Genomic DNA, 12,376 nt, shown 5'->3' with positions numbered 1-12,376 from the left:
TGTTATGGTGGCGATAAACAATTTCGTTATCTTAAAACTCATAATGTTATAACTAATCAAAAGGGCATCGATAAAACATTATGTGAGGAAAACGAAGGATGTGAAAAGATTATATTAACTCGGACATCTTGTAAAATGAACAGTGGGACCGTTGAATGTTGTGTTGTAAGTATATTGTTAAGAAATTTTATTACCCCTTGCTCGACGTTAGAGATATACATGACTTTTTTCGTTTGAGTTTAATGTAACAGTTATGATTAAGATAGTTTATATAGAGCGAGTGTTAAATTTAGTTAGTGTTAGCAGCAATAATTTATCGCAAGTTTGCTTACGTAAGTGTTTATGAATTATACGCTGTGAAGCTAAATAACTGTGAATTGGTAATTATTACCTTATGTCATGTTACTAGAACTTTCTGAGTTTTCCCGTTGTTTTATTGAGTATTGTTGTATCATAATATCTAGCAATGTATGGAGCGTTCTAGACCTCTATTGGGGTATGTGCATAGAAAATGTAATTCGAGTTAACTCTAGACAGCGTGGTTGTGAGTTTAGTCATAAAGAGTGTATAGTAGCAATTTTAAAAGTGAAATTATCACACACTGTGTTGTTTGTTTGTTTTGAATTTCGCGCAGAGCTACACGAGGGCTATCTGCCCTAGCCGTCCCTAATTCAGCAGTGTAAGACTAGAGGGAAGGCACTTAATCATCACCACCCTCACCAACTCTTGGATTACTTTTTTCCAAATAAAAGTGGGATTGAACGTCACATTATAATGTCCCTACGACTGAAAGGGTGAACATGTATGGTGTGATGGGGATTCCAACCCGCGACCCTCAGATTAAGAGTCTAGTGCCTTAACCACCTGACAATGTCGGGCCATCTCAGATAGTGCTTATAAAGTTAAATGTAATTATATTGTTAAACCTATTAATTTTGGAAACCACAGTTTCACGAAAACAGTTTGTGATGTTTTTTTTTTTTTGTTTACGTAAGTTTGTGTATGAAAACTAATATCAACGACGTATCTAAATAACACATCGTAATAGATGGTTTGAAGTATAAGCACTCCCATTACAAAAATTCAACACTGTGTATTATGAAAACATCTAATTTATTTAACAATGATAATACTCATTTAGTCTAAATTATAATATCATAAAAACGAAAAAAACAACGATATCTCGTTTTAAAACAACTGAAATCATATAAAAAATAAAAAAGCCAACGAATGATTGGGCAATTTCAAAAAAAAATTACACAGGTAATACCGAACTACATAATTTATAAAAGTAAAAAAAAAAACAATAATATATTTTATTTAATTACAGAGTTTACATTCTAAAGATTATTCTAGAAAGAAAGGGAGTTTTTGAATCTTGACGGATTGAGTGTTTCGTGTCTGTTTTAATAATTTATTTTACTTGTACAGCGGAAATAGGAGGGCATAATAACTCAACAAGTCGTCGTTTCAAAGACTCTGTTTCATACAGGTATTCTCCACCAGGGGCTATAAACGGCCTTTATAAAACAAGGTCGTCCAACATAGATAATTTACAGACGCTCAACCACTAAGAGGAATGTGTGTGCAAACTGAACGGAAGCCCAAATAACTGAAAGTCTTTAAAACTCTTAAATAACACGAGTCAGATATATACTTTTTGAACAAATCTCCGCCATGTGACATGCCATAAGTATTATTATCCTTTTCTATGTAATCTGATTTACCTTTTAGCCACGGATGAGCGGCTTTTTGAACGGATCTGAGTTTTTGATGTTTTTTTCAGCCGCGATATAACGGCTTATAGAATGGCTCTAAGTTTGGTTGTTGTTTTTTTTCCAAATAGAAAATTTTAGCTCATATCTCCATCATTTCTTGACTTATTTGAGATCTAATTATAGTGTTGGACTCAGGAGGTCAAATCCTTTTGATTGATGTATAGGCCACGCCCAAGATCTCACAGATTAATTAACTTTAGTCCTGCCTAAGAGACAGTTTGAGGGTAGGCTAGTAGAGATCCTGACGAGTAATAATATCGAATCGGGTATACACGTTCCACACGCTTAGTAATGCTAACGCATACAAATATAGCTAATAAAAATGGAAACAAAGGTATAATTTGTTCTAATCCTGCCTAAAAAATTTAAAATGCCGAGGATACTGATGATTCCTTTCTGTTTCTTTTTGAAATCGCGATGTTAGTGAACAACTCGCAAGCGAAAAAATATATCGAACTTAAACAAAGGAAACATACGGCCAGGTAGTTAAGGCACTCGATTCATAATCCGAGGGTTGCGGGTTCGAATCCCTGTCTCACTAAACATGCTCATCCTTTCAGCCGTGTGGACATTATAAAGTTTCGGTCAATCTCACTGTTCGTTGCTAAAAAAGTAGCCCAAAAGTTGGCGCTGGGTGGTGATGACTAGCTGCCTTCTCTCTAGTTTTACACTGCTAAATTAGGGACGGCTAGCGTAGATAGGCTTAGTGTTGCTTTGCGCGAAATTCAAAAACAAAAACAAAGTGAAACATACAGCTGTATTACGGTATTTCCAAAGTTTTTTTTTTGAAGCACTGTTGTGTGCAACGTTACAGTCCCTGTACTAATTAATTGGCCTCATTCCACAACAGTGTTCCTAGGCCTATTCTTTACCTTCTGGCAGGCAATACTTCCGTAAGGACTTGTGTTCCAAGAAAGTAAACGTTCAAGCATCTCAGAAGTAAAATGTATTTAAAAACAATCACAAGTTTATGAAAATGTTTTGCATCTAAACTTATAACTGCAATAGCTTACTGAACAACTAAGTTATTACTAAACAATTTATTCTTTTTGCTACAATACTTTTTACAGTTCGACTTGTTTGGATTTAATCCAAATTTCTACTTTTCATTCTGGTCTCTCCAAAAGAGGTACTATAAACACTTTGTTGTTTTTTTCAATTTTGCGCAAAACTACACGTGAGCTATCCACACTCGGCGTCTCTAATTTAGCAAGTAGTCATTACTCTTAGGCTACTCTTTTCCCAACGAATAGTGAGATTGAGCGTAACATTATAACGCCCCTAAGGTTGAAAGGGCGTCATAAGGATGTGACGTGGTTTCGAACGCGCGACTCTTAGATTACGAGTCAAGTGCCCTAACCACCTGACCATGCAGAGCTATTAACATTTCGTCGAAATAGTTATTTACCTTACAGCTTTTATGCTCTGTGTTGGATTTAAAAAGTTCGGCTTTTTATATATTTTATACTTTGCTAATGGTAACATCTGTCATTGTTATATTGCTCTGTTGTATAAAACAATGCTGCTTTACGCCTCTTATCGTTTCATGTGCAATAAGCGTCACGTTGCGCATAATATTTTACGTGGGTAATTAGTAACCAATCTTTTAAAATTTAATTTACTTTTCTTAGTATTATTTCATATATTTTAAATATTCCACGCAACTGAATTAGCTTACTAGATCAACGGTAATCGTAATATATATGTGAAAATTTCATATTGTAATCAACCCAATCCAATTTTGTGTTCTGATACTTTCAGGTCCTCCTCTTAATTCAGTTATATGAGTTCAGCTATTTAATCATAGAAACTTACCCTAAAACCTTTAATAACGTGCTTATCTATTGTAGAAGTTATAGTATGAGATCTTGAATTCATTATTTGTAGCTATAACGTAAATATTTTAATTTAATGCCCATTGTGTTGTATACAACAATGATAAATAGTAAACTTCTCATCATTTTGAGTGCAATAATCATTGTGTTGTATATAACAATGATAAATGCTATACTTTTCGTTTTGAGTGCAATAAGCAGTATGTTGTATACAACAGTGACATGAATTGCAATTTTTATTCCCTTAGGTGCAGTAAACACTGTGTAGAATAAAAAATCCTTGACATCGAAAATAAGTATGTACTTGTAACCAATCAAATATACATGTCTAGTTGCAATATTTAATATAGCTTTCCGATAAACTATAGAGATTTATTACGCGGTTTATTTTTAACCAGAATAATGAATAGCTAAAGCAAATATATTATAATCAGGTAGTTTGGTATTTGAAGAAGTGATCACCAAAACCTGACTGTTTGTAAACTGAAAAGATTTTCTATTGTAAATCCTGTTTGGCACACTTGACAGCTTGAAAGAATAACCATTTGAAAATCTGTCTCTTTGGCAGATTTAACCGTTTTAAAACCTGGCTGTTTGGTACAGCTCATTGTTTGAACTTGTAATGATTTCTTACCACAGAGCAAACTCTTGAATTATTCGTCAAAAATAACTGTGCAAAGCGCTGTCTACTCAACGAGAAAGAAAGCGATTTAATTTCTTCGTCCACAATTTGAAAGTTGCTCACGATTCATATAAGTAATGATAAAACTTCCTTCGGATAATAAAGATAAACAATCATATTCTTGCTGACTTCTCCTATTCTTCTAATTCTCTGTTGAAACCTAAACTCAAAGTAACACGAGTGAACTGACTAAATTGGCAACTCAACAATCAATCAACATGTGACATCAGCACGTTAGTAAAAATGAAAAACATAGCTTACAACACTGTCCCACTGTGATTGTTTTTTGTTTGTTTTTTGAAATTCATGCAAAGCTTATCGAGGGCTATCTGTACTAGCCGTCCCTAATTTAGCAGTTTAAGACTAGAAGAAAGGCAGTTAATCATCAACACCCACGGTCAACTCTAAGGCTACTCTTTTATCAACGATAGTGGGATTGACCGTAACATTATAACGCCCCCACGGCTGAAAGGGCGAGCATGTTTGGTGTGACCGAGATTCGAACCCGCAACCCTCAGATTACGAGTCGAACGCTTCAACCCACCTGGCCATGCCGGGCCCCTAAACTATGAAGTCTCTTGAACAATTCTATTACTCAAAGAATATAACGGTACATAATTCCCCTAACTAGCAAACTCTCCCCAGTTGAACAGTGGTATGTCTGAGGAACTTACAACGCTAAAAACTGGGTTTAGATACCCGTGATAGGCAGAACACAGACGGTCCATTGTGTAGCTTTATGTTTAATCCCATGCGAATAAATAAACCAGCAGTCAAATACTTTGTGGTTACAAAAAAATCGCGCTTCTCACTTTAGGACGTGAATCATCACCATCAACCGCCAACTCTAAGGCTACTATTTTATCAACGATAGTGGGATTGACTGTAACATTATAACGCACTCACAGCTGAAAGGGCGATCATGTTTGGTGTTACGGGGATTCGAACCCGTGACCCTCGGATCACGAGTCGAGCGCCCTAAATACCTGTCATGTGGGACCTGAGTGCGTTATAAGAATGATGATGAACTTCCATTATTTGATTAGCCTTTAGTGATGAATGGAGTTAATTAGTCGCCATCCATCTATTGTATCACTTCTACATTAAGGACAGCCAGCGAAGATAGCTCTCGAGTAGCTTTTCACGAAATTCAAACAACAAAGATTTTATTTATGCAAAACAAAGTAGATCAAGATTTTGAATAACAATACAATTTTTTTATTTACTCCTTTATTGTCTGTAACTTCTAATCACTAAATCTTTTCGGTTCGTTTTCTAGAGCTTTGGTATAAATAACATTATTAACGTATGCTGTTTTCAGTGTTTTGTATAGGTGATTCTACTCTGCTATACTTTAGGTTGCTTATCGTTATTATCTATTGCTTCCACCTTTTTGACCTCCAAACAGTAAAGTTTTAATGTGTCGTGAATTGTACTGGGATTTTCTACTCGTAGACCGTGAAACTGGCCGAAACTAGTTTTAACTTCACATCTTCAAATTCGATTGCTTCAAGTTCCATCGCTAATTAAACAGCTTATTATAAAGATGTACACACAACTTTGCTTCAATCTAATTCACATATCCTCATCCACTGTTATTTATTGAGTGGAATTTCTAAATAAGATAATTTTCACATATTCTGCAAGACCAGTGAAGGCCTTGTCTTGCATCCTTATTTTGCTCCGATACTCTCCTTTAAAAACTCCTTACGAGCACAGCACAGATAGCTCATAGTGTAGCTTTGTGCTTAATTCCAACCAACCATTCAACTCATGGATTAATTTACCCTTAGAAGGTAAGAAAACTGAATGGGGTATACGCCCGCACCACGCGTGGAAAGACGCACAAAAAAGTAAACTTTATAAAAAGATGGGGGAAGGTTTCACAGATTAATTTACTGTAATTCTACCTAAAATAATCTCAAGTGCCGCGGATACTGAGGATTCCTTCTTGTTGTATAATCTTCTGAAGCTCTTCAGTCTTCTCGTTATAATCCTTTTGTAATAAGCTCTTCAGTCTTCTCTTTATAATCCTTTTGTATGAAGCTCTTCAGTCTTCTCTTTATAATCCTTTTGTATGAAGCTCTTCAGTCTTCTCTTTATAATCCTTTTGTATGAAGCTCTTCAGTCTTCTCGTTATAATCCTTTTGTATCAAGCTCTTCAGTCTTCTCGTTATAATCCTTTTGTATGAAGCTCTTCAGTCTTCTCGTTATAATCCTTTTGTATGAAGCTCTTCAGTCTTCTCGTTATAATCCTTTTGTATGAAGCTCTTCAGTCTTCTCTTTATAATCCTTTTGTATGAAGCTCTTCAGTCTTCTCGTTATAATCCTTTTGAATGAAGTTCTTCAGTCTTCTCTTTATAATCCTTTTGTATGAAGCTCTTCAGTATTTTCGTTATAATCCTTTTGTATGAAGCTCTTCAGTCTTCTCTTTATAATCCTTTTGTATGAAGCTCTTCAGTCTTCTCGTTATAATCCTTTTGTATGAAGCTCTTCAGTCTTCTCGTTATAATCCTTTTGAATGAAGTTCTTCAGTCTTCTCTTTATAATCCTTTTGTATGAAGCTCTTCAGTCTTCTCGTTATAATCCTTTTGTATGAAGCTCTTCAGTCTTTTCGTTATAATCCTTTTGTATGAAGCTCTTCAGTCTTTTCGTTATAATCCTTTTGTATGAAGCTCTTCAGTCTTCTCGTTATAATCCTTTTGTATGAAGCTCTTCAGTCTTCTCGTTATAATCCTTTTGTATGAAGCTCTTCAGTCTTCTCTTTATAATCCTTTTGTATGAAGCTCTTTAGTCTTCTCGTTATAATCCATTTGTATGAAGCTCTTCAGTCTTCTCGTTATAATCCTTTTGTATGAAGCTCTTCAGTCTTCTCGTTATAATCCTTCTGTATGAAGCTCTTCAGTCTTTTCTTTATAATCCTTTTGTATGAAGCTCTTCAGTCTTCTCGTTATAATCCTTTTGTATGAAGCTCTTTAGTCTTCTAGTTATAATCCTTTTGTATGAAACTCTTCAGTCTTCTCTTTATAATCCTTTTGTATGCAGCTCTTCAGTCTTCTCTTTATAATCCTTTTGTATGACGCTCTTCAGTCTTCTCTTTATAATCCTTTGGTATGAAGCTCTTCAGTCTTCTCTTTATAATCCTTTTGTATGAAGCTCTTCAGTCTTCTCTTTATAATCCTTTTGTATGAAGCTCTTCAGTCTTCTCGTTATAATCCTTTTGTATGAAGCTCTTCAGTCTTCTCGTTATAATCCTTTTGTATGAAGCTCTTCAGTCTTTTCGTTATAATCCTTTTGTATGAAGCTCTTCAGTCTTTTCGTTATAATCCTTTTGTATGAAGCTCTTCAGTCTTCTCGTTATAATCCTTTTGTATGAAGCTCTTCAGTCTTTTCTTTATAATCCTTTTGTATGAAGCTCTTCAGTCTTCTCGTTATAATCCTTTTGTATGAAGCTCTTTAGTCTTCTCGTTATAATCCTTTTGTATGAAACTCTTCAGTCTTTTCGTTATAATCCTTTTGTATGCAGCTCTTCAGTCTTCTCTTTATAATCCTTTTGTATGAAGCTCTTCAGTCTTTTCGTTATAATCCTTTTGTATGAAGCTCTTCAGTCTTCTCGTTATAATCCTTTTGTATGAAGCTCTTCAGTCTTCTCTTTATAATCCTTTTGTATGAAGCTCTTCAGTTTTCTCCTTATAATCCTTTTGTATGAAGCTCTTCAGTCTTCTCGTTATAATCCTTTTGTATGAAGCTCTTCAGTCTTCTCTTTATAATCCTTTTGTATGAAGCTCTTCAGTCTTCTCGTTATAATCCTTTTGTATGAAGCTCTTCAGTCTTCTCGTTATAATCCTTTTGTATGAAACTCTTCAGTCTTTTCGTTATAATCCTTTTGTATGAAGCTCTTCAGTCTTCTCTTTATAATCCTTTTGTATGAAGCTCTTCAGTCTTTTCGTTATAATCCTTTTGTATGAAGCTCTTCAGTCTTCTCGTTATAATCCTTTTGTATGAAGCTCTTCAGTCTTCTCTTTATAATCCTTTTGTATGAAGCTCTTCAGTCTTCTCTTTATAATCCTTTTGTATGAAGCTCTTCAGTCTTCTCATTATAATCCTTTTGTATGAAGCTCTTCAGTCTTCTCGTTATAATCCTTTTGTATGAAGCTCTTCAGTCTTCTCGTTATAATCCTTTTGTATGAAGCTCTTCAGTCTTCTCGTTATAATCCTTTTGTATGAAGCTCTTCAGTCTTCTCGTTATAATCCTTTTGTATGAAGCTCTTCAGTCTTTTCGTTATAATCCTTTTGTATGAAGCTCTTCAGTCTTTTCGTTATAATCCTTTTGTATGAAGCTCTTCAGTCTTCTCGTTATAATCCTTTTGTATGAAGCTCTTCAGTCTTTTCGTTATAATCCTTTTGTATGAAGCTCTTCAGTCTTTTCGTTATAATCCTTTTGTATGAAGCTCTTCAGTCTTCTCGTTATAATCCTTTTGTATGAAGCTCTTCAGTCTTTTCGTTATAATCCTTTTGTATGAAGCTCTTCAGTCTTCTCGTTATAATCCTTTTGTATGAAGCTCTTCAGTCTTCTCTTTATAATCCTTTTGTATGAAGCTCTTCAGTCTTCTCGTTATAATCCTTTTGTATGAAGCTCTTCAGTCTTCTCGTTATAATCCTTTTGTATGAAGCTCTTCAGTCTTCTCGTTATAATCCTTTTGTATGAAGCTCTTCAGTCTTCTCGTTATAATCCTTTTGTATGAAGCTCTTCAGTCTTCTCGTTATAATCCTTTTGTATGAAGCTCTTCTGTCTTCTCTTTATAATCCTTTTGTATGAAGCTCTTCAGTCTTCTCGTTATAATCCTTTTGTATGAAGCTCTTTAGTCTTCTCTTTATAATCCTTTTGTATGAAGCTCTTCAGTCTTCTCGTTATAATCCTTTTGTATGAAGCTCTTCAGTCTTCTCGTTATAATCCTTTTGTATGAAGCTCTTCAGTCTTTTCGTTATAATCCTTTTGTATGAAGCTCTTCAGTCTTCTCGTTATAATCCTTTTGTATGAAACTCTTCAGTCTTCTCTTTATAATCCTTTTGTATGAAGCTCTTCAGTCTTCTCGTTATAATCCTTTTGTATGAAGCTCTTCAGTCTTCTCTTTATAATCCTTTTGTATGAAGCTCTTCAGTCTTCTCGTTATAATCCTTTTGTATGAAGCTCTTCAGTCTTCTCGTTATAATCCTTTTGTATGAAGCTCTTCAGTCTTCTCGTTATAATCCTTTTGTATGAAGCTCTTTAGTCTTCTCGTTATAATCCTTTTGTATGAAGCTCTTCAGTCTTCTCTTTATAATCCTTTTGTATGAAGCTCTTCAGTCTTCTCTTTATACTCCTTTTGTATGAAGCTCTTCAGTCTTCTCGTTATAATCCTTTTGTATGAAGCTCTTTAGTCTTCTCGTTATAATCCTTTTGTATGCAGCTCTTCAGTCTTCTCTTTATAATCCTTTTGTATGCAGCTCTTCAGTCTTCTCTTTATAATCCTTTTGTATGAAGCTCTTCAGTCTTTTCGTTATAATCCTTTTGTATGAAGCTCTTCAGTCTTCTCTTTATAATCCTTTTGTATGAAGCTCTTCAGTCTTCTCGTTATAATCCTTTTGTATGAAGCTCTTCAGTCTTCTCTTTATAATCCTTTTGTATGAAGCTCTTCAGTCTTCTCGTTATAATCCTTTTGTATGAAGCTCTTCAGTCTTTTCGTTATAATCCTTTTGTATGAAGCTCTTCAGTCTTTTCGTTATAATCCTTTTGTATGAAGCTCTTCAGTCTTCTCGTTATAATCCTTTTGTATGAAGCTCTTCAGTCTTTTCTTTATAATCCTTTTGTATGAAGCTCTTCAGTCTTCTCGTTATAATCCTTTTGTATGAAGCTCTTTAGTCTTCTCGTTATAATCCTTTTGTATGAAACTCTTCAGTCTTTTCGTTATAATCCTTTTGTATGAAGCTCTTCAGTCTTCTCTTTATAATCCTTTTGTATGAAGCTCTTCAGTCTTCTCGTTATAATCCTTTTGTATGAAGCTCTTCAGTCTTCTCGTTATAATCCTTTTGTATGAAGCTCTTCAGTCTTTTCGTTATAATCCTTTTGTATGAAGCTCTTCAGTCTTTTCGTTATAATCCTTTTGTATGAAGCTCTTCAGTCTTTTCGTTATAATCCTTTTGTATGAAGCTCTTCAGTCTTCTCGTTATAATCCTTTTGTATGAAGCTCTTCAGTCTTTTCGTTATAATCCTTTTGTATGAAGCTCTTCAGTCTTCTCGTTATAATCCTTTTGTATGAAGCTCTTCAGTCTTCTCGTTATAATCCTTTTGTATGAAGCTCTTCAGTCTTCTCGTTATAATCCTTTTGTATGAAGCTCTTCTGTCTTCTCTTTATAATCCTTTTGTATGAAGCTCTTCAGTCTTCTCGTTATAATCCTTTTGTATGAAGCTCTTTAGTCTTCTCTTTATAATCCTTTTGTATGAAGCTCTTCAGTCTTTTCGTTATAATCCTTATGTATGAAGCTCTTCAGTCTTTTCGTTATAATCCTTTTGTATGAAGCTCTTCAGTCTTCTCGTTATAATCCTTTTGTATGAAGCTCTTCAGTCTTTTCTTTATAATCCTTTTGTATGAAGCTCTTCAGTCTTCTCGTTATAATCCTTTTGTATGAAGCTCTTCAGTCTTCTCGTTATAATCCTTTTGTATGAAGCTTTTCAGTCTTCTCGTTATAATCCTTTTGTATGAAGCTCTTCAGTGTTCTCGTTATAATCCTTTTGTATGAAGCTCTTCAGTCATCTCGTTATAATCCTTTTGTATGAAGCTCTTCAGTCTTTCGTTATAATCCTTTTGTATGAAGCTCTTCAGTCTTCTCGTTATAATCCTTTTGTATGAAGCTCTTCAGTCTTCTCGTTATAATCCTTTTGTATGAAGCTCTTCAGTCTTTTCGTTATAATCCTTTTGTATGAAGCTCTTCAGTCTTCTCGTTATAATCCTTTTGTATGAAGCTCTTCAGTCTTCTCGTTATAATCCTTTTGTATGAAGCTCTTCAGTCTTCTCTTTATAATCCTTTTGTATGAAGCTCTTCAGTCTTCTCGTTATAATCCTTTTGTATGAAGCTCTTCAGTCTTCTCTTTATAATCCTTTTGTATGAAGCTCTTCAGTCTTCTCGTTATAATCCTTTTGTATGAAGCTCTTCAGTCTTCTCGTTATAATCCTTTTGTATGAAGCTCTTCAGTCTTCTCGTTATAATCCTTTTGTATGAAGCTCTTTAGTCTTCTCGTTATAATCCTTTTGTATGAAACTCTTCAGTCTTTTCGTTATAATCCTTTTGTATGCAGCTCTTCAGTCTTCTCTTTATAATCCTTTTGTATGAAGCTCTTCAGTCTTTTCGTTATAATCCTTTTGTATGAAGCTCTTCAGTCTTCTCGTTATAATCCTTTTGTATGAAGCTCTTCAGTCTTCTCTTTATAATCCTTTTGTATGAAGCTCTTCAGTCTTCTCGTTATAATCCTTTTGTATGAAGCTCTTCAGTCTTTTCTTTATAATCCTTTTGTATGAAGCTCTTCAATCTTCTCGTTATAATCCTTTTGTATGAAGCTCTTCAGTCTTTTCGATATAATCCTTTTGTATGCAGCTCTTCAGTCTTTTCGTTATAATCCTTTTGTATGCAGCTCTTCAGTCTTCTCTTTATAATCCTTTTGTATGAAGCTCTTCAGTCTTTTCGTTATAATCCTTTTGTATGAAGCTCTTCAGTCTTCTCGTTATAATCCTTTTGTATGAAGCTCTTCAGTCTTCTCTTTATAATCCTTTTGTATGAAGCTCTTCAGTCTTCTCTTTATAATCCTTTTGTATGAAGCTCTTCAGTCTTCTCGTTATAATCCTTTTGTATGAAGCTCTTCAGTCTTCTCGTTATAATCCTTTTGTATGAAGCTCTTCAGTCTTCTCGTTATAATCCTTTTGTATGAAGCTCTTCAGTCTTCTCGTTATAATCCTTTTGTATGAAGCTCTTCAGTCTCTCGTTATAATCCTTTTGTATGAAGCTCTTCAGTCTTTTCGTTATAATCCTTTTGTATGAAGCTCTTC

General features: G+C 34.4%; 1 protein-coding gene across 4 annotated transcripts in view; it reads right to left on the bottom strand.

The window, feature by feature from the left end:
• LOC143229009 (uncharacterized) overlaps window positions 1–12,376 on the bottom strand; it is an 84,432-nt gene that overhangs the window by 30,045 nt on the left and 42,011 nt on the right. The window lies entirely within an intron of this gene.

This window comes from Tachypleus tridentatus, chromosome 10 (assembly GCF_004210375.1).
Source record: "Tachypleus tridentatus isolate NWPU-2018 chromosome 10, ASM421037v1, whole genome shotgun sequence".
In the NCBI taxonomy this organism is placed as follows: Eukaryota; Metazoa; Arthropoda; class Merostomata; order Xiphosura; family Limulidae; genus Tachypleus; species Tachypleus tridentatus.
Note: the sequence above shows the minus strand (reverse complement) of the source record. Positions and strands in the feature narration are given on the sequence as shown.